The following is a 20,000-nucleotide window of genomic DNA, read 5'->3' as shown; positions in this document are numbered from 1 at the left end:
ATGATATGAATATTGTAATTTGGGTGTACTTTGGAAATTATGTAAGTTGTGCATCTACTGTATTTAGACACAATAAGTGCCTGGAAAAATACTTATGTGTAACTTATAAGTAGCATATGTGTATCTTGTGTTATGTGTAGCTCAATATGTATTTCGACAGCCAGTTTCGAGTAATGAATCCTGTTCTAGATTCTAGATTTGTTGCATTTTCTCTCTGATATATGAAAAATAAAACGTCAATATATATTTTATTCTATTTTTTTATTTTTTTCATATTTGTCTTGTAAATATTTTGAAAACTTGACACTATCTGGGCATTTTGTAGATCCATTTTTGATAGATATAAGTGTATTTGGGTAAAAGGGTTAAAGAAAAATAAATGCTGTAACCCAAGGGTGACGTCATCAATAACCTTATTGTAAAGTGTCACTGGTTAAATAAGTACAACAGGGGGAAGTTGTAGGCCTCCTTGATTTTACTATATAGCTAACTATTTAACTGCTTTCAAGTTATGTAAGATTACTGCGAAACAGCGTCACCAGGGCAACTCGACGCAAACCTCACGGTACAGTGATTGGGTCATTCATCGTGCTCTCGCTGCCCTCTAGTGGCCACTGGAGAGACTAACGACTGCATTTCCAAATCAAGCGTCACCCAGTGGGAACTGCATACTACACATTTGGTAATTTTATTTTAAGAAATATATAAAATATTGATGTATAACAACGAAAGAGCCAACAGTTAAAATGTTCCATTGTATCGCAGGATCAAATACAATCTAACTAAAATAAATGTTGGTAGTTGGCCAGATAAGTTAAACCGTTATTCCTTACAGCATGATTTAAACTGCTTTCCGTAACGGACAGAGATATTTCAGTTTAGGATTTATAGCTTACCAAAACTTAGTTTGACCAATTATTTTTGTATATATGTGGACTCTTATCAGCAACTTTCCATACTGATATTAACCGTCGATGTCCACAACCGCTGTGTCGTATCTGACAGCTCAGTCAACGTTAAAACGAGCTATTCAAAACTATTTACTTCATACGAATTCAGTATTATAATTGTTGTATTTTATAATAATCATTATTATTATTTTAAAAAATATTTTTAAATAATGTATTTTTAATTTAATATTTTTATATTATTTTTATAGATTTTTTTCTTTCGCCTTTTACGTGTCAATTTTATAGAATGTTATCAGATATGTTCTCAGATATATTTACCATTTTAAACGTATTATTATTAATTATTCCTTTTTCCTTTCTTTCCGACTTTTATGTGTCGAGATATCAGATCTCATTCACCTGGCGGTTAATTGGCGCCTTCTGATCTAAAGTCACGCGAATTTGTAGCTTGGCTCGCGAAATTACGGAGAAACCGCTTGAACAGAGCTGGAGATGCACTAGCTCTATCATCAATAATAACAAATATAGTCTAACTCACTTCTAACACGTGTGAAGATAGTTCTGGCAGAACGATGTGGCACATGATGCCCTTTGACCATCGCTCGTTCCTTGAAGTGAATCAGACGGTTGGTAAGTTACACAGTCAAACCAAATGATAAATCATGGCCTCTTACTTGCCCTACTTTCAAAATGATACTTTTGAAAATAGTGCATTTTTCCAGCCTTTTTGCCTGTATGGATGAAATCGTGTGCTCACCAAGTTGACAACTTTTCCTTTTTGCCTTTTTGTTCGTTCATTACAAAAAAACAACGAGAAAAAGGGTTATGCTAATCTAACCACGACATGTCCTAAAACCCTGGTCTTGACAGGTTTTGTGATATTTACTGTAGTGTTTTGGAAAGATCATTGAAATGTATTTAATATTGATTTTATTTGATCCTGTCTAAAATAAATGATTACTGGGATAACGCCTTTTACATAATAACATGCAGGTAAGTGTACTGATGGCATCCTTACAGAGACGTGAATATATCTTAAAGACATTATACAGACAAAATTAGCATACTTTTAATCAGAGCTATCAGGAACTCTGAAATGCAGTTTATAGCATATATGATGTATATGTGGTTAGGTTAGCAAAGCCATACTTTACAAACTTAGCCTGTTTTTGTGATCTTTTTCACTACGTTTGGCAGAATTTCTTGCAGGCTTTCATAAAGATCCACCACATGATGAGAATGGAAGGAAATTTATGCTGAACAGGTATGAACAAGTTGGTAGAACAAATTGACTGCCTACACCTTATCACAAAACTGTATTCTCAGTGGAGGTAGCAGCTTCATTTAGGGACAGAAAAGCATTATGAGAAATTGCTTGATTGTGTCTTGCTTAAAGAGATAGGTTTGCCCAAAAATGAAAATACTGTCATCATTGAGCCCCTATACATTTACATTGAGCCCCTTTATATACACCTCAATACACTGATAACTCCAAAAAGGCATTTGTGGCAGAATGTTCGCGTCCGACAGCATTTACATTCATTGTATCTTTTTTTCCATACATTGTATCTTTTTTTCCATACATTCGGTCTAACACTGGTTTTGGAACAACATGGGGGTGAGTAATTTAATTTATAACAATTTTCATTTTTGGGTGAACTATGCCCTTAAACAAATCATTGTGCCTGAACCAGATATCAATTGATTTATTCATTGTATTAAATATTGAGCTTTGAATCAATAGCCGCTTTTCTACCATTGGGAAAAAGGTTCCGTTCTGTATCCACCTGGGCTCGTTGGCACAGTTATTTTTTCCACTGCAGTGCTGCAAAATCAGGATTAGAAAAGACTGTGTAAGTGACCAATCAGGAGTTCCCACGTCACTACAAGCATTTCACCAGAACAGTTTTCTTAAAGCTACACTATGTAACTTTTGGCCCTCTAGTGGTTAAAAAATAAAACTGCGTGTTTCTTGCGGAAGAACACCGTTTTGATAATGACGCAAGTTGTGCTTCGGCTCTGCTCCTTTGCGCAGATGAATGTGGTTCGAGGCACCAGTGTACACATGGATACAGGACAACTTCGAGCGAATGGACATAAATAATGAAAGAAAGAAAAAGTGGGATATCCGAAAACATGTCATCTGAGCAGATAAGTGCCATATCTTATGCTGTTGTTTTGACTTATTGGAAACATTGATGTTTTGAAATATATTATGTTACAAAAGTTAGGCAACGTTTGTTAACATTAAACTAGTCTGGAGTTTCACTAGTCTGGTAAGGTCAGGATATTCTGGCCAAATAGACCACGGTATTGCATGTCCTTTGCAAGCCTAGGACTAAAGGATTTATTTATATAAATTATTGCCATTTATATAGAAAAATACACACGTGTGCTAACAAGTGAAAAGTTCTGCACTGATTACAGTATAATTATTGTATTTCACTACATACACACAGACGTATGTGTCCGTATGACGTATGTGTGATTATTCAACTATAAACCATATTAATAAAATATCTTGCCTGTTGAGTAAGAAAAAAGCCATCTCTGGGTCGCTTTAAATCCTTTCATATCTCTGAGTTGTCGCCACCTCTGAAAAGCCAAGCCTATGTTGATTCGGGTTTTTATTACAGACTCTGTCGCTTTCCCTTTTTGCTTGTAGACTGCTCTGTTCAGGGTTTCTTTGTTTTTACAAAATGATTCCTTGGAGGTTTGCTGTTTTGAATGATCCATGGTAAATTTATCTTGTTCGTTGTGACAAAAAACTTTCAGGTTACTCCCACACATGCGCTACTTATTTTCTCTGTGTACGGATATGATGTCAACGCGCACGGGCGAATGACATGTATGCAATTTCCTGCAAAATCCATCTCAACAGCTCTAAAATATTTATAATATCATTATTATAGGTTTATCAAAGTGTATTTGGGTGAAGACATGGTTTGGAAAATGGATATTTGTTGCACTCTCTCATTAATAACAATTTATTTTTTCATATAAAAAAGGTTACATAGTGTAGCTTTAAGCATGTGCTAACCATGCAGAGAATTCTGGGTGGGAATGGTTTGAAATTGAACTGAACCGTCCTAAAGTAGAAATGCAACTGGAAACCTTCTTCGCCGAGCTCTGAACCATGTGGCCCAATGGTGAAAACACTTTGTATAATTTAAATTTCACTGTACCTGCACACATTATAGATCATTGTTTGAGCTTGTCTGGGTCAATCATTGCCTGGAACTCACAGATCCAAAGCTGCTTGGATGGTACCTCGCCTTACAAGTGGAGGACAGGGCATTGATACAACGTAAATATTCAGCCATTAACAATTGAAACTGTATGGCAAAAAGAAAAAATGCTTCTATCTTGAAGTAACCAATGTGTTCTTTCTCATCTACAGGAGAGGGAGGTCTTTTGCAGTTTTTAAAAAGACACCCTGCACTCGAAGTAGCCAGACAGTTTGTTTATATGAAACGTTAGTTCAGTTGGTAAAATTTTACAGTATTAAAATATTACAGATGTTTTTGTCAGATCAAACATTATTTATACTGCATATCTTTTCAATTTAGATCAAGTCAAAGGAAACTACATTGCCCCTAAAAAAGCCCCTACATCAACTCATATGTCATCAAACCTCAACAAGTATGCCCTTAATTTTAAGTTTCTATTAAAAATGGCAAGAGTGTAGTCTTTCTGTGGCTTTATTTATTATACTGTCGACACATGCATTGATGCATCATTATTATTATTTTGCTCATTATAAAGAAATATGTGATGGCCTCATTAATAATAAACTCACTCCTTATGATGTAATGTGGTTCTGTCACAGGTCAAGTTTCCCAAAGTTTTACAGTGTTTCTCGGTGTCAAAACTGTGGAACCAGTTGTCCATTTGGTTTCAAGAAGTGTAGATGTTGTGGCGTACGCATTCTGATTTCAGAGGAAAAAGTCTATGAATCATGTGAGAGGTGATGTTCAAGTCATGATATATACTCCTGAAACATCACTAGCAACTATTACACTATTTTTGTTTCTTGTGTTTAAGATGGGAAAGACCTTGAGGTGACTCCAGGCAGTGTGAGGGAAGAGCTGAATGTCATAACTGCTAAAAGTGAAGTTCCAGTGCGAAATGTTCATGAAGGTTGCTTCCAGAGCACCCTAAATGATTTAAAGGATCTTCAGAATACCTCAACTAGAAGCACTCGGAGGCATTATAGTGGACCTTCTCCTCATAAAGGAATGTGCAGTGCCCAGGCCCAGTGTCTGACTCCACTATGGGAGGAAGTAGAGAAAAGGGAGGACACCAAATGCTTTAAGGACCCAACAGCCCAGGCAAGCTTCTCCCTTGATATGGAGCTGGATGTGCAGAGTCGGGCTCAGAGGAATCACTATACCCAAAATGACCAATCACATGTGGAATTGGAAGGTGGAGCAAATTACTGTGGTTCAGATCAGGAAACCCTGCCAGAATACTACAGTTTCAGTAGCACTGGCTTAGAGCACACTGAATGGAGCGATAACAGCCAGAACATGAAGACGAACTATAATTGCTCTATAATGGCCACCAAAGGAAGTACAGAACCATCAGAAACCACCATGGCCAGTTCTGCAAACTCTTCTGATGGTTTCTCTTGTCTTGGCAACTCTTTTGTGCTGGCTGATGATTCAGGAAACCGTTTTGAGGGGCTAGGAAATAAGAATGTCTCAAGAAATGAACAACCGATTGAGGAGAATTGCAGTGAGATCAACGTGGGTTCTGCACTCAAATCCACTTCAAGTGTACAATGCGGTGGTGCTTGCGCTCCTGTCTTTGTGAACCAAACAGTAGATGCCTGTGGGGATTTCAGAGCCTGCTTTACATCTACACGTGCGGCAGAGGTTTGTCAGATCTCCCAAGTGAAAGCCTGCAGAGATGTTGCGACTGACACAGACCCACTAACTGTCAGCTATGAGAAAGATACACAGACCATGCAAATGTCCATTTCAGATAAAAGCACCATCACTGTGGTCTACATGTCTGACTTGGATATTATCACAGAGGTATAATTTTCAATTATAAATGTAATAGTTGGTCTTTTCAAATAACCTTTGTGTAATAAAGTTGTGAAATCTATCTCTTAGGAATTCATACAACTAAAGGAGAAGGAGAAGGAACTGAAACAGCTGAAGGATATAAAGGCAAGGTAATGTGCTTTGCAGATTTACAGACTACTCGGTCTCCCAAAATCATTCCTTTATATAGAAATACAATAAGTGGCTAGGTTATGCTATGTTCTGATTGGATTTCTAGCTTTTTACCACATTAGTGAAATAATATATAAAAAAATACTTCTGATTCCTTTATCATTCTGAAATTAGAAAGTCAAGTCATGCCAATGAGGCTCTCTGCAATTGTATGAGGCTTTTTGTCCTTGGCAACTAAATGCGGCACCTCATGAAGCAGTAAGCGCTTTGACTGCCAGAGTGGTTTGGGTGGTCATAAACCAGTTTATCTTTTAACGTCGGGTGTTTGGTTTGTAAGTGTCTTCTATCAGATTCACAGGTTTCAATCTGTTATTTGCTAGCACCTCGGAACATACAACACACTGTCGACATGGTTCGTTATTTAATGTGATGCACGTGAATCCTTATTTTATATACTGTACGTCATACTTCATTTTGATGCACCCAGGCCTTTGGTTTTTGCAATGAATCCCCTCTGTGTGGAAAGCCCTGTTGACCTGGAGGGTTCACCATCAGTTTGACGCATGGGCTCAGTCGGGAACTCTTCCTCTTTTTATTTTTGTCAGTCGGTTTAACCGTTTTACCATCACTGGTATTCTTTTTTACAAGCCAGCGGTCCATTTTGTTTTAAGTTGTTTTTTCTTGAACTCGATCACACCAACTCTTCCGTAACCATAGCCAATGAGGATATGAAAAGATCTCTTGATTAGCTGGGGTGCTAATAAGATTGAACCCTCTAGTGGATGACTAAAGATTTGCTAGCTCACATTCGCAGCTGTTTCACTTGAGTGTATGCCTCTGAATTAACTGGTGCTCACGCCCCCCTTAACAGGTGAGCGCCCCACAGGTTGAAAACCTCTGATCTAAGCATCCTTGCATACAAAAGAAAATTGGTATATTGGGCACCGTATACAGTACACACTCAGGAATTGTATAGTAGTGTGCTATTTGGAACAAAGCTATAGTTCCATTGAGGCTATTTGTTTTATTTATTTAATGTCCAATTAGAAGCGTCTAGTCGTGGTGTTTGTGCATGTCTTTTCAGTTCTGGCATTTCTGAAAAGGGTGGCGGTGACCAATGTGGCAGAGTTAGTGGGTGTGAATGTGGACAGCAGGCGAGATGGGCAGAACTGTGTCTTCTGGCCCTTCAGTTTGTCATGTGCCAACAGCACTGCTGGAGATGTTACTTCATGTCCAAGCTGGGCGAACATGCACATTATGGGTAAGAGACTGGTTAGGAAGGAGCAAAACTCCTTTAAAATGTTTAAGGAAATAATCAACTTTTCTAATGCCGTTAAATTTGTATTATGACTGTTCAATTCAATGGTTATTGAGCATCCTGTCTTGATTGATTTTGCTTAACCATTTTTTTGTATGTTCTTCAGGACTGAGGCACTGCCTGACATCATGGCAGAAACTCTGAAAACACTAGAGAAAGATTACCATAAGATGAGGAGACAGATTCTTGCAGGCATTCATCTGGATCAACTTAAACCCCTGTCAGTAGACTCTGTAAAGATAACCTCAGGGACATACTACAGCCCAGCTTCGGTATGACCATTCCTAAAATATTCATCTTGGAAGATTTGGGAATTTATTAGCAGTATATCTGCAAGTTTAAGTGATAATTAATTATGTCTCATTTTAGGTGCTTGAGGCCCATTTAGGCTTATTTAACTGCCCAGTAAGGTAGGTGGTCACAGTATCTTTCAAATAAACGTCCTTGAAATAAATGTTTTTTTTAATAAATGGATGGTTCTGGATGCTGATTGGTCAAGACACAATTCCACCTTTGCTAAAATACCCAATACTGTATAGTTACAGTTATGACAAACATTTGTACAACTAGCTACTGAATACATGAATGTGCAGCACACATAGAATTACTTTTCTATCATCGTTTACATGTCCGGGACCATATTCGTGAAGGATGCACCTAAAGATTTTGGTTAAAGGAATATTCTTGGTTCAATACAATTTAAGCTCAATTGACAGTATTCGTGGCATAATGTTGATTGTCAATTTATTTTGATCATCCCCTTTTCTTAAAAAAAACCCCCACACATCTGGGGTTCGAGTGAGACATTTACCTCTACAATGGAAGTGAATGGGGGCTGTAAACGTTAAACTACTCCCTTTCAAAAGTATAGCCGCTAGAGATGAACATTATGCATATTAACATAATAACGCATATTGTAGCTTTTTTTTTTTAAGCTACAATATGTAACTTTTGGCCCTCTAGTGGTTGAAACGTATAACTGCAAGGTACTTGCAGGGGAACATTTTGCATCAGTTGTGATTACCCACTGCTCTTCTGGCGGATTAATCTCATGTTTGAGGACTCTGAGATGACCTGCAGAGCAGAGTCATGACAAGCTATTTACATATTGATATTATGTTATTCGCTTAAAAATGTATAAACAATATATTACTTTGAATACTTTGTATTTTATTACTTTGAAGAAGATAAGCAACACGCTTAATTATAATTTAATATGAATATTAAACATTTTATTCACTAATGTCTGTATTGTATTACACATGTCATATTAAGAGTTGAAACTCATGCAATTGCTGATATGAGTTCAATTAAAGACTCAATTACAATCTACAGCCTAAGTGGACAATGCAAGTGTAATACTAGTAGTAATAATAGTAGGTCTATGCACTGCAAACAATAAACAAGTGTAATATAAAAATTTGTTCTGTCATTAGAGTAACATTTTTAATCACGATTAATCTATATATTTTTTTTGTTAATCGTGATTAATCACATTTTGAAAGTGCTGAAATTTGGCACTATATATACTTATTTTCTTGTCAAAAAGCATTTATTTCCATCTTAGGAAGACAACAAAACAATATATAACAATATAATGCTTTAACGTTTTCCAAGCAAAGCCTTTCACAAGAAATGCACTAAAATAGCACCAATTCGATTAACATTAAACGTTTCCCGAAGTGTAAGTGTGAGGTTGACTAATTAAAAGAACAAGTTTCCCCATAGGTTGCATATTCATTGCAATGGGCATTAAATCTCTTAAACTTTCATCCTCTGCAATATTCATCTGCCGGAAGACTGTGGCTATCTGCTTTGTTACAGTAATTGTGAAGATGCTTTCATGATGTGCATCAGAGCGTCAACACCTTAGCTATGAACTCGCCATGAAAAAGCACTTCCAGACAAAAATGTCTCTTTCTGCCTTTTGGTGATTTAAGACTTGAATTGCTTCTGTAGTAATTAAAATGTGCCTTACAAGTCCCATCTGTACGAAAGCCCTGAACCGCAAGGTAAAAAAACAAATTGTGTCCCAGTTCCTTAAGTCTTAAATGTTTTTTTTTTCTCTTCATATTTTTTTTCTCTCTTCACAAAAGAAAAATGTTTTTCTCTTCAAAAGTTTTTGTTCTCCCTTCACAAAAAGGAATGCAGTACCAACCTTGGCCACCAGTTGCCACTATCAGTAAACATGTAATCTTATGCTTTTAATGCTTTCTCTGTTGCTATATGATGTAAAATGCTCATCCCAAACAAATTGGTGATTGTATTGCTCCGCCAGGGGGATTTTTATTAAAATATATATTTTATACAATTATGGTGTAATTTTACATTTAATGGTTTTAATTATTAGTAGTTTAGCAACTTGATTCATTCTTGGGTTTTAGGGGTTCATGGTAATATTAATGCATGAGTCAGTAGACTAAACACGCATTCAACCAGACGACTGCTATGGAGATATAACGGGAGATACTTTCAGAGATTGAAAGAGACTTAAGAAACTATGTTTTTAAATATAATTGTATCACATTAACACATTTTCTGCCCAATTTATCAAAATGAAATGTTTAAGGTGAAATAATTAAGAAAAAGCATTAAAAGCATAAGATAACATGTTTACTGATAGTGGCACCTGGTGGCTAAGGTTGGTACTGCATTCCTTTTTTTTTTTTTTTTTTTCTTTTTTAATGGCGAGTTAATTCTGACAGCTCTAATAAAAACATAAAACGAAGATTTAATAATGATAAAATACTTTATTGAACATGAAAATAATATGCAATATAACAATTACAATAATGCTTTTTTTTATATTTTATTTGGAAGTAACGGAGAGATGGTTACATGTTAAACAAATTAATAAAAAATTACTGTGCTATGAAATTGATACATTTATAGACAACTTGAGAAGCATAAATTCATGGGGAATCATTGTATCTATAGTGGCTTTTTAGATCCGTTTAAACATCTGCTAAAAGGATAAAATGGCAAGTGTCCGTTCACAGATGTATTGCTCCAAAATGTTTCTGCTACAAGGACAGTAAAGTGACAACCTGCGGCACAAACATTGTCACAATTTAGGAATCTTGAAATTGCTGTTGTAAAATACTCAAAGTCTTCGATATTAGTAAGATTGTAAAAGTAACGTCACTGAAAACATAAACTTATAAACACATTGCGATCGGTACACATGATAAAATTGTTTGTCATGCTTTAATGAATTGAACATAAGCTTCAACAACCCTACCAGAAAACATTTCCAAGCAGTATAGTAGGTAAAAAAAAAAAGTTAAATCTATTAGGAGAGTGATATAACTCCGCTGCTGTCCTGACGCATGAAACCACGACCGGACTGACTCAACAGATGTTGTACTCCTTTCCCGCTTCTCGACACACAGTCGGACATTGATTCTCAGCTAACGGATATGACATAAACATGCTTCGACAACTGACTCTGGTTTCGCGCCAAATTTGACCCGACGTCTGCAATTCCCTCAAAAAGAAATCATAATTATAGGCCTACTGTAGTGAATTGGGGTAAGACAAGGACATGGTTTTGAACATGGATTTTTTTTATTTACTTATTTAACTAAAAAAATCTTATATAGTGCAGCTTTAAGAAATTGAGGGACAACTGAATTCATTTTTTTTTTTTTTTTATAAAATTCACACAGGTAACCATTTTATAAAGGCAACTAGGCACTCCATGCTACGCTAAATAGAAACCACCTTATTGAATTATTGCTGAAATTGCATCATACATGTTCTGCACATGTATGATATTTTCCTATTCTATGCAGTGCTGCCACAAATGTGATTGAAGTATCCAAAGAGATGAGGGAACCTCTTTGTCAGAACACTGAAGCTACTCAGGTAGTTGTATTTTTGTAATGATCAGTATTCGTACCTGCAGTATATTTGTCTGTTACATTAAGATCAGCAGTGTAAATGTCCTCTTCTGCCACTGAATAGGTTGGACCACAAGATGGCGGCAGACGGCAGAAGAACGACAGAGCTGTGGTTCTGAACAAGCAGCCAGTTGTTTCCAGTAAGATATAGCCTGGAACAAGACGAATGAAGTAGAAGAAACCAAGACAAACTCATTTATCACTGTTTTGTATTCTTGCTATGGTAGCTGCCATCAAGGATCTAAATGTCAGTGAAGATTGGTTTGATGCAGAGGAGGAACTTTGGTCTCTAAATCAAGATGGAAAGATGAAGAATCCGAGAGAGGAGAGGGGACGTTTGAACTACAAAATGAACCAAAAAGGTAGTCGTTATTGGATATGGATGTCTGGTAATCTCAACTCTTTCTAAGTTCTGAATTTATACAAGAGCTGTCTACAAACTGGACCATTATAATTGGGGGCAGGGGCCTCCATAATAGCTGTCTGATAATTTTGGTTAAATTACAAATTTTTGTTACTACACAGTGACTGATGAGAATGAGTCAAACCAAAGGCTAAGCTCTCTTTTGCTTGTTACATGCTTGCCAAGTAATATAACTGAGGTAAGGTCCAATAAAGTTGATGTGTATTCTAAGTGAAAGCTCTTCAGTTTAGTTAATGGCCACTAGGGGCAGACACTAAATATTTATTTTTTTCTAGCGTGAAGTGCTGCTTTGGTTTGAGGAGTATAATGCCACAAGTGTTTGCATGTCCACTTTCAGCAACAATATCAGGTAAGTATTCTTATGTGTGTTTTTTTTATTTTTTTTTTATATAAACCTTTTTAACTTGAAGAACTGATGCAATGCATGTCAAAGGCTGATACTCTTAAGTGGTTCAAGATTGCAATATAAGTATTCAATATAGTTTCTGAGCACATTCTTTCAGCCTATATTAAAATTAAATGCTTGTATTTTCAACATAACACCTTTACCCCCTAGCATGATATATTTGTTGCAATCAACAGAATCTTAGTAAATGTTAATCGACTGTGAATTCACTCAGTGGGTGAAACTTTAAATACAAAGTAAACAAGTATTGTGTGCATATAAGCAGTTAAATTGAACTGTTTCATAAAGTGGAAAACCTGGGTGTATTGCTTGAAAAACTAGGATGCTTATACCCACCTGCTTTACACAACTCTTGTTGTACCTGGACAATAATAATAATGAACTTACAGCACCACATCCAAGCTGTAAGGATGGCATTATTAAATTGGCACCAGCAGTTGTGGGTCTTCTCTGTTAATGTTTTAAATTGCGGTAATTTCTTCACACGGCTCCAAATTTATAGACTTTTACTAATGCAGAATACCACTTCAGCATCAATATAGTGCATCACTAATAAGCTGTAAAAATGTCTGTGCTTATTTAGGGGAGCCATTGTTTATCTCAAGAACCCAAGTGATGCCAAGGCAGCTGTTAAAGATCTAAACGGGTGCTGCCTCCAAGGTCACACTGTTCAAGTACAGCAACCCTGTGGGCCTGCTGAAACTGCTGGTGATAGACCGGAAATGAAGGGTGTTGTGCATCACAAGTCATCACAAAGAGTATGTATGAAGTGGCAGCTCGCCTTGTTCAAAATGAGTATATATATATATTGTATAAGTTGGCTATACAATATTTAAAATGGTTTTTACCAGGTTATAAATTAGAAGCAGGCACGTTGTCCTTTTTTACAATTATAATTTATATAAATTCTATTTTCATTTCTGAACTATTAACATCTGTCACACTCTTGTGCTTTGACTTAGGGACCACGCTGTAGAGTGGACACGGACAGGTTGACAAATGCATGTGACTCACCCACAGCCTCTGGTACCTGTGTGCCACAGCACTACGCCACCATGGGAAGCTATGACACAATCATGGCCCGCCTGGCAGAGCGCCACCCAAACATAAGCCGCCAAAAGATTGTAGATGCCCTGCTGGAACTGCGGGCCAAGCATCAGGGCTTTCTCAGTGGCCTTCCATTGAGATCTATAGTGGATATGACCTCGGAGCTTCTCACACAGACCTCTGCCCCCAGTTGTGTTTGAGTTTGAGCAGCTGTTAAAGTGTGACCAGTTGAGTGGTGTTCAGTTGTCAGTTCCATTTCAAGTACTTTCCTCCCTTTTATGTGCACCATATGGCTGCAATTCATTGTTATTGACACTTATTTCTCTGTGTGAGCACTGATCTTGAAAACAGACAAATAAGTTGAATTTTATTTTAGACGTTTTTGACACTGTTTGGGTTTTCAGCACTTCTGTTATCAGAGTGATACAAATATGTATAATTAACAAGTTCTATTGTATTGCCTGAATAAAATTAATTTGTTTCCTGTAATGACTTCAGTCCAAGCCCAGTAGATGGTCACACATTGTTTAATGGAAAAGCATTTCAAGCCATGTTTTTAAGGGTCTCATGGAGGGCTGGACTGGTAATCTGGCATACCGGGCATTTTCCCGGTGGGCTGACGCACTTTGTGGCGGATCAGGGGCAGACTGGCCATCAGGAGAACAGAGCGGGCTGGTGGGTCGGCCACGGAATAGGCCGCGATAAGCTTAAATAAGCCGCTGCGATATGCAGACCGGCCCACAAAACGGCGCCGTGATATGCAGAAAAGGACTGATTTCTCTTCCCAGTCCAGCCCTGGTCTCATGTGTCTAAAACTTTGTGTTGTTTAAGGGGTCTTTTGTGACTTTATGTAATTCCAGAGAAAGCATGTCCGCTCTGGTTAAACCATGGTGATACTTTGTAAAGAAGGCAAAATTATATTTTAATGTTCCTAGCAGAACTTGTCATAGTTGTATTTTTACTTGCAAGAATTTCTATTACATATCTCTAACTATATTTTTACCAGTAAGACTTCCAATAGACTCTGCATGAGTATTTCTTATGTATTTCCACTAAAATCTCAGGGGCTACGTGAACTTCCAGTACAGTGTTCTCTGATTGCAAACTGGTAGTAGCAAGCTTTATTTGTCGTATGTCGAACCTCTATCGATCGCAACTTATTTAATTCCATTATAAATATATTATTAACTGTAAGCATAACATTTTGGTATATTATATAAAAAAATAAACTTTTAGTCATGCGTTCCAGAAGCTTTAAATACCTTTTGGCGTGACTAGGGAAGGAAAGGAAATTAAATTTTACTCATTACTTTCTCTACAGAAATGCACATATGATATAGACATAATATTTTAAACTGTTATTTTGACAGTGTCAGGCCCTGCAACCCATCAATTAGTTTTTCCTCTTCATGGTCCATCTCTCGGTCAGTCTAATACAGAGGGACCTGGGCCACAACATCCATCAAGTGGTAGAAGTAGAAGTGGGGCATCTTGATGGGGAGAAATGTGGTGGGATGTCTCACTAGACATCCACATTGTTGAAACTAAAGGGGCTGTAGCACTGGCAAGGTTCCTGTGTATCTCTGCCTGTTGCAGGACTGCAGAGGTCAGGCAGCTCTCTGGTAAAACCTCTATACAGGGTACTCCTGAAATGAAAAGTAGTATTGTATTATTGATATTATTATTATTGTTATACAACAGTAGTATAAGTTGCCCATTTTTATCTCAAACCCATTTCTCAGTGCCAATTAAAAGAATTGTTCATTTAAAAAAAAAAAAAGTCATAATTTACTCACCCTCATTTATTCTAAACCCCTACTATCTTCTGTGGAACACAGATGTTATGTTAATATGAGATGTTAGGAAGAAAGACAGGCCAGGTCACCATTCTCTTTTATAACAACTTTTCCCTACAACAAGCATAACGGTGACAGAGCCAATTCATGGTCTTTCTTCTTCACATCACATTTTGTGTTCCACAGAAGACAGTAGTATGGGTTTAGAAGGAATGCGGGAGAGTAAATGATTACATGAAATTTTTTTTTAGGTAAACAATTCCATATCCAATATTATCCAACAGTTTCGGTTATCAAATTTGTTTGGCTGAGAGTGTCATTCCAACAATGCTGATATACAGTCCAACAGCACAACTGTGGGTGTGATACTGCATATATACAACATTTAAACAAACAAGAAGCTTAATATAGCATAACTTAATATAGACAATATTGCCAGTTGTGTCATTTTGCTCCACCTGCGAAAAATAGTACCAAACAAAGTCAAAGCAGTATTAACCATTACATATCTCCAAGAAACAGTAGTGGCATTTCTGAACGAATAAATGTTGTTGAATGAATCGGTTGTTATTGATTCTGTGTCTCACTCATGAAGACAGTCTGTTGTTGCCACCAACTGGTGTAATGATGTAACTTCAAGAAAGATTCACAAATACACATACTGACCAGAATGTGCAAATAAAGACAATGGGTGGAGTGTACTAACAGTCAAAAGTACCAATTTTGTTGGACTGTACATCAGCACTCTTGAAATGCCAGTTAAGATGGGCAATAACTGTTGTATAATAATAATATCAACTATTATTTTTACAATGAACAATTCTTAAGCCAAATAATACAATTCATGCCTAACTGTCGGCAGTTTGTGGTTAAGCAATGTCACAGCAATGTCAGTAGTTTATAGTCATTTTACAACGGCTTTGCACACCGCTCATTCAATCACAATCTAGAGTTGGGAATATCAGTTTTATAATACTACATTCAATTTTATTTGATTGCAGTGAGCACCTTAAGCCATCAGCGAGTTTCCTCTCTTTAGGTCATGTAGAGAGAACCGCCATCCCACTGACAGGACCTCCTCTGATTCCCTAAGAATACCAAGTGGACACATTAGGATAAGCCAGTGTTTCCTGTTCATGGAGGCACATAAATTATACACGTTTAATCGTATGACACTAATTTTTGGTCTTGCTCTTGTAACAAGCTGATGAGTTCAATTCAGAACATGTACTGTTGATGTGCATCAAATATTAGGAAAACACTGGAATACTCATTTATCTTATTCCTGAAAGCCTTGGAAAATTTACTTAAATTTACCATTGATCTGGGTTTGTGCCAGCTCTGCTCAGTTTCAGTCAGTACATATTCGAACTGGAGGAACTGCACTGATGCCAAGCTAAGAGTAATATGCTGTCTGGTACAGTAGTGCAACAATGTGGTTGTGCAGTGCTGTCCCAGCAACACAGGAGCAACTGCTTTGGGACAGTATGGGATGGTTGGAGTTCTTTAACACAGTCTGTGAAGATAAAATTTAACAATGATAAAAAAAATAATTAATGATCCCAAGGATATGATATATCCATAAAAGGAAGACAAGATGATCTTTCCCCTCTCTTTTTTTTTACTGAATGGTCATGTCATGCCTGCATTAATACAAATGTAGGAATTCATTACAACTTAAATATAACAATACATTTATCCTTCAGTTTATAACCACCTGTCTCCCTACTTTTAAACTATGTGGCTTCTCTGACTTCCTCATATATCTGAAACAAGTCTCCCTCACACTACGCCAGAATTGCGGTGACCACTGAGCCTATATGCGGAAGCGACGTGCATGAGTCTATTAGAGAGATCTATAATTGAGTATTTAATTGTCATGTGTTTCCATTGACTCCCATTCATTTTTAATTAGTAAGAATTCCAATTGAGCTTTTACTAGTAAAGAATCACATTAAAGATGGTGTATGTTTAACTGCCGAGCTCTGTAATTGCATCTCAGTGCTCTGGAAATATATTCTTACAATATGTAATAGAATAAATGAACTCTTCAATTACATTTTAACTAGTAAAAAAATCCAATTTACAAGCTCAATAATTTAATTTTGAATTAGTTACTAGTAAGAATTGCATTGTGGTGCTCTCTATTCAGTGCCATCTCAATATGGTAACCATGCCTCATGCATATTCATCTGGCTTGTGTAAATTGGCAAGCAAAATGTATATAATTACATATATTTCAATATATGATCTGATGTCATTTTAGTAATTCTGATCTTAAAATGAGGAAAGAATATTGCTGCAGCTGTTTGAACAAAATCAGGGTCATTGAACCATCTTAATTTGAATTATAGATAAGTAGCTTTTGCCTAGTTGAGATAATCTGCACCACTCCATTTATAAAAGCATATCTATCTCAATTAATCTTGTCTAACAACTGGAGGGCAAATTTGGCATTTTAAATAACCATGTTTGTGTGATTGGGAATGCCGCTGTAGGGCTGATATCAATCCTTGCCATTCCCATAAATTAATCTTATTTTTTGCAGTCCAACCAAAGCTACGATGAACCAAACAATGACTTTCTGATGTGTAACTCATAGTAACATTACTGACTTCTGTCACATAACAGTTGTGATGCCATTTAAAAATAACTTTTGTTATTTTTCTAACTTTTATATATTTTTTATAGCCTGTGTTACTTTGTGTTTCGTTGCTCTTAAATATTTGTATTATACAGTATATTGCTTCTTTTTTGCATCTAATGAATTTTACTAATAAGAATGCAAATTTAGAGCTTTGGAATATTTACTAGTAAAGATTGAATGAGTTCTGTGATTGTTTTTTGTTTTTTTAATGAGTAAAAATTCAGTTATGATGAGTAAAGCTCATGAGTAAAGAGTTGTATGAATTGTAGAGCTATGCACATGCATTTTTACCAGTAAAAATATAATTAGAGAGCTCAGTAATAATAATTCGTAGAAGTAAAAATGCAGAGAGCTCTGTAATTGGAATTCTTACTAGAGCTCTAATTGAAATTACTTGCAAAAATGCAAGTAACACTGTGAGCACTAAAAGCTAAATCGGCTTGCCATACACTTTATCCTCTGAGCTACCAACAAGTTTTCTTCCTATGGCAGCTTTCAATGGAACAGGTGGCAATGTAATTAGTGGGGGGTCACATGACTGCTGACTCTGCTGGAGGACTATGGACATTTCATCTGACGTAATAAAAAAAGTTTTACAAATGTTAATTTACTTTAACAAGTTTCTAAACCTAAGTTTTCTACCCAAACATAACTTTTCCTTGTGCAATTTCAGTTTAACACTGGAGAGGTCATTTCAGATGTTTTCTCCCAGTCCGTTAATGGGCGTTCATACCAAGGTTACTAATTACATTTAGTTTTTGTTTTAGTTTTTATATAAAGTTGTGCATATAGAATGGGGAAAACAGGCATTTGTGCAACGTGGGTCATAAAGCTGGACACCCAAATGTATAGTTTGTAAATAATACTTATAATATAAAAAATCTTCATTTTAATAAGACTGAATTTAATTTCTGATTTTACAGTAGTAGAAACCCCATAATTCAGATTTGAGAATGCTTCTTTTTTTAATGACCTTTAACCACAAAGTCCTCTTTAGTGCATTTGACATGAGAAAGTAACTCCTGTCGCAACTCTGAATCCTGAACATCAAACTCTTTTTTTGTTTTTGGCACCATTCCGAGTAAATTCTAGAGACTGTTGTGTGGAGATCAGCAGTTACACAAGGGGGACCTACACCATATTAGGCAGGTGGTTTTAATGTTGTGGCTGATCGGTGTGTATATATATATATATATATATAAACAGTTGAAGTCAAGAGTTTACATAAACCTTAGCCTAATACATTTAAACTCAGTTTTTCACAATTCCTGACATTTAATCGTAGAAAACACTCCCTGTCTTAGGTCAGTTAGGATCACTACTTTATTTTAAGAATGTGAAATAAAAAATTATGTAAAAATTAAAAAAAAAATATTTATTTCAGCTTTTATTTCTTTCATCACATTTCCAGTGGGTCAGAAGTTTACATACACTTTGTTAGTATTTGGTATCATTGCCTTTAAATGGTTTAAGTTGGGTTAAACGTTTTGGGAAGCCCTCCACAGGTTTCTCACAATAAATTGCTGGAATTTTGGCCCATTCCTCCAGACAGAACTGGTGTAACTGGGTCAGGCTTGTAGGCCTCCTTGCTCACACGCTTTTTCAGTTCTGCTAACCAATTTCACATCGGATTGAGGTCAGGGCTTTGTTATGGCAAATCTGTATATATACAGATGAAGTCAGAAGTTTACATACCCTTTGGTTGAAGTCATTAAAACTCATTTTTTAACCACTCCACAAATGTAATATTAGCATGGTCGTTTCTACTTTGTGCATGACACAAGTAATTTTTCCAACAACTGTTTGCAGATGGATTGTTTCACTTTTAATTGACTATTTCACGAGTTCACTGTTTCGTGCTAAAGTGACACTGAAGATATTAGTGCATGCACAATTAAAAATGTTATATGAAAATATTAACAGTTAAGCTTAAGTTTGATGCTGAAACGTAATTATTTTTACGAAAACATAGATTAGATTAATTGTAATCCAAGCAGGCGCTAATATTTTCAGTATCTCTTTAACACGAAATGAAACTCATGCATATTCATGTCAGCTTCGACCAGCACGTGCAACCGAAAATCTCAGAAACCGAATATTTCAGAACACCGGTCTTTCGCCTGTTGACCTTATTCACGCTAGCGCCATCTTTGTTTTTTAATGGGAATGACAACGATTGATAATTGATCAAATATATGTCCAAGAACATTATCTATACAAAGAACTCCAAACAACATGAGTTGTGAAAAATCAGTTGTGATCTAGGAGCTTTATAATTATACAGCTTTACACCGTTCGTGGCACTGAGAGCCTCGTTGTCATTCCCACTAAAAATCAAAGATGGCGCTAGCGTGAATGGGCGGAGT

The 20,000-nt window shown here is 36.4% G+C and overlaps 1 pseudogene; it reads left to right on the top strand.

Annotated features, from left to right (window-relative positions):
* The first annotated feature begins 1,483 nt into the window (after positions 1-1,483).
* On the top strand, positions 1,484-14,825 carry LOC127655050 (RNA-binding protein 44-like; annotated as a pseudogene).
* The last annotated feature ends 5,175 nt before the right edge of the window (positions 14,826-20,000 follow it).

Source organism: Xyrauchen texanus, chromosome 14 (assembly GCF_025860055.1).
Source record: "Xyrauchen texanus isolate HMW12.3.18 chromosome 14, RBS_HiC_50CHRs, whole genome shotgun sequence".
Lineage (NCBI taxonomy): Eukaryota > Metazoa > Chordata > Actinopteri > Cypriniformes > Catostomidae > Xyrauchen > Xyrauchen texanus.
This window is presented reverse-complemented; position numbering and strand designations above follow the sequence as displayed.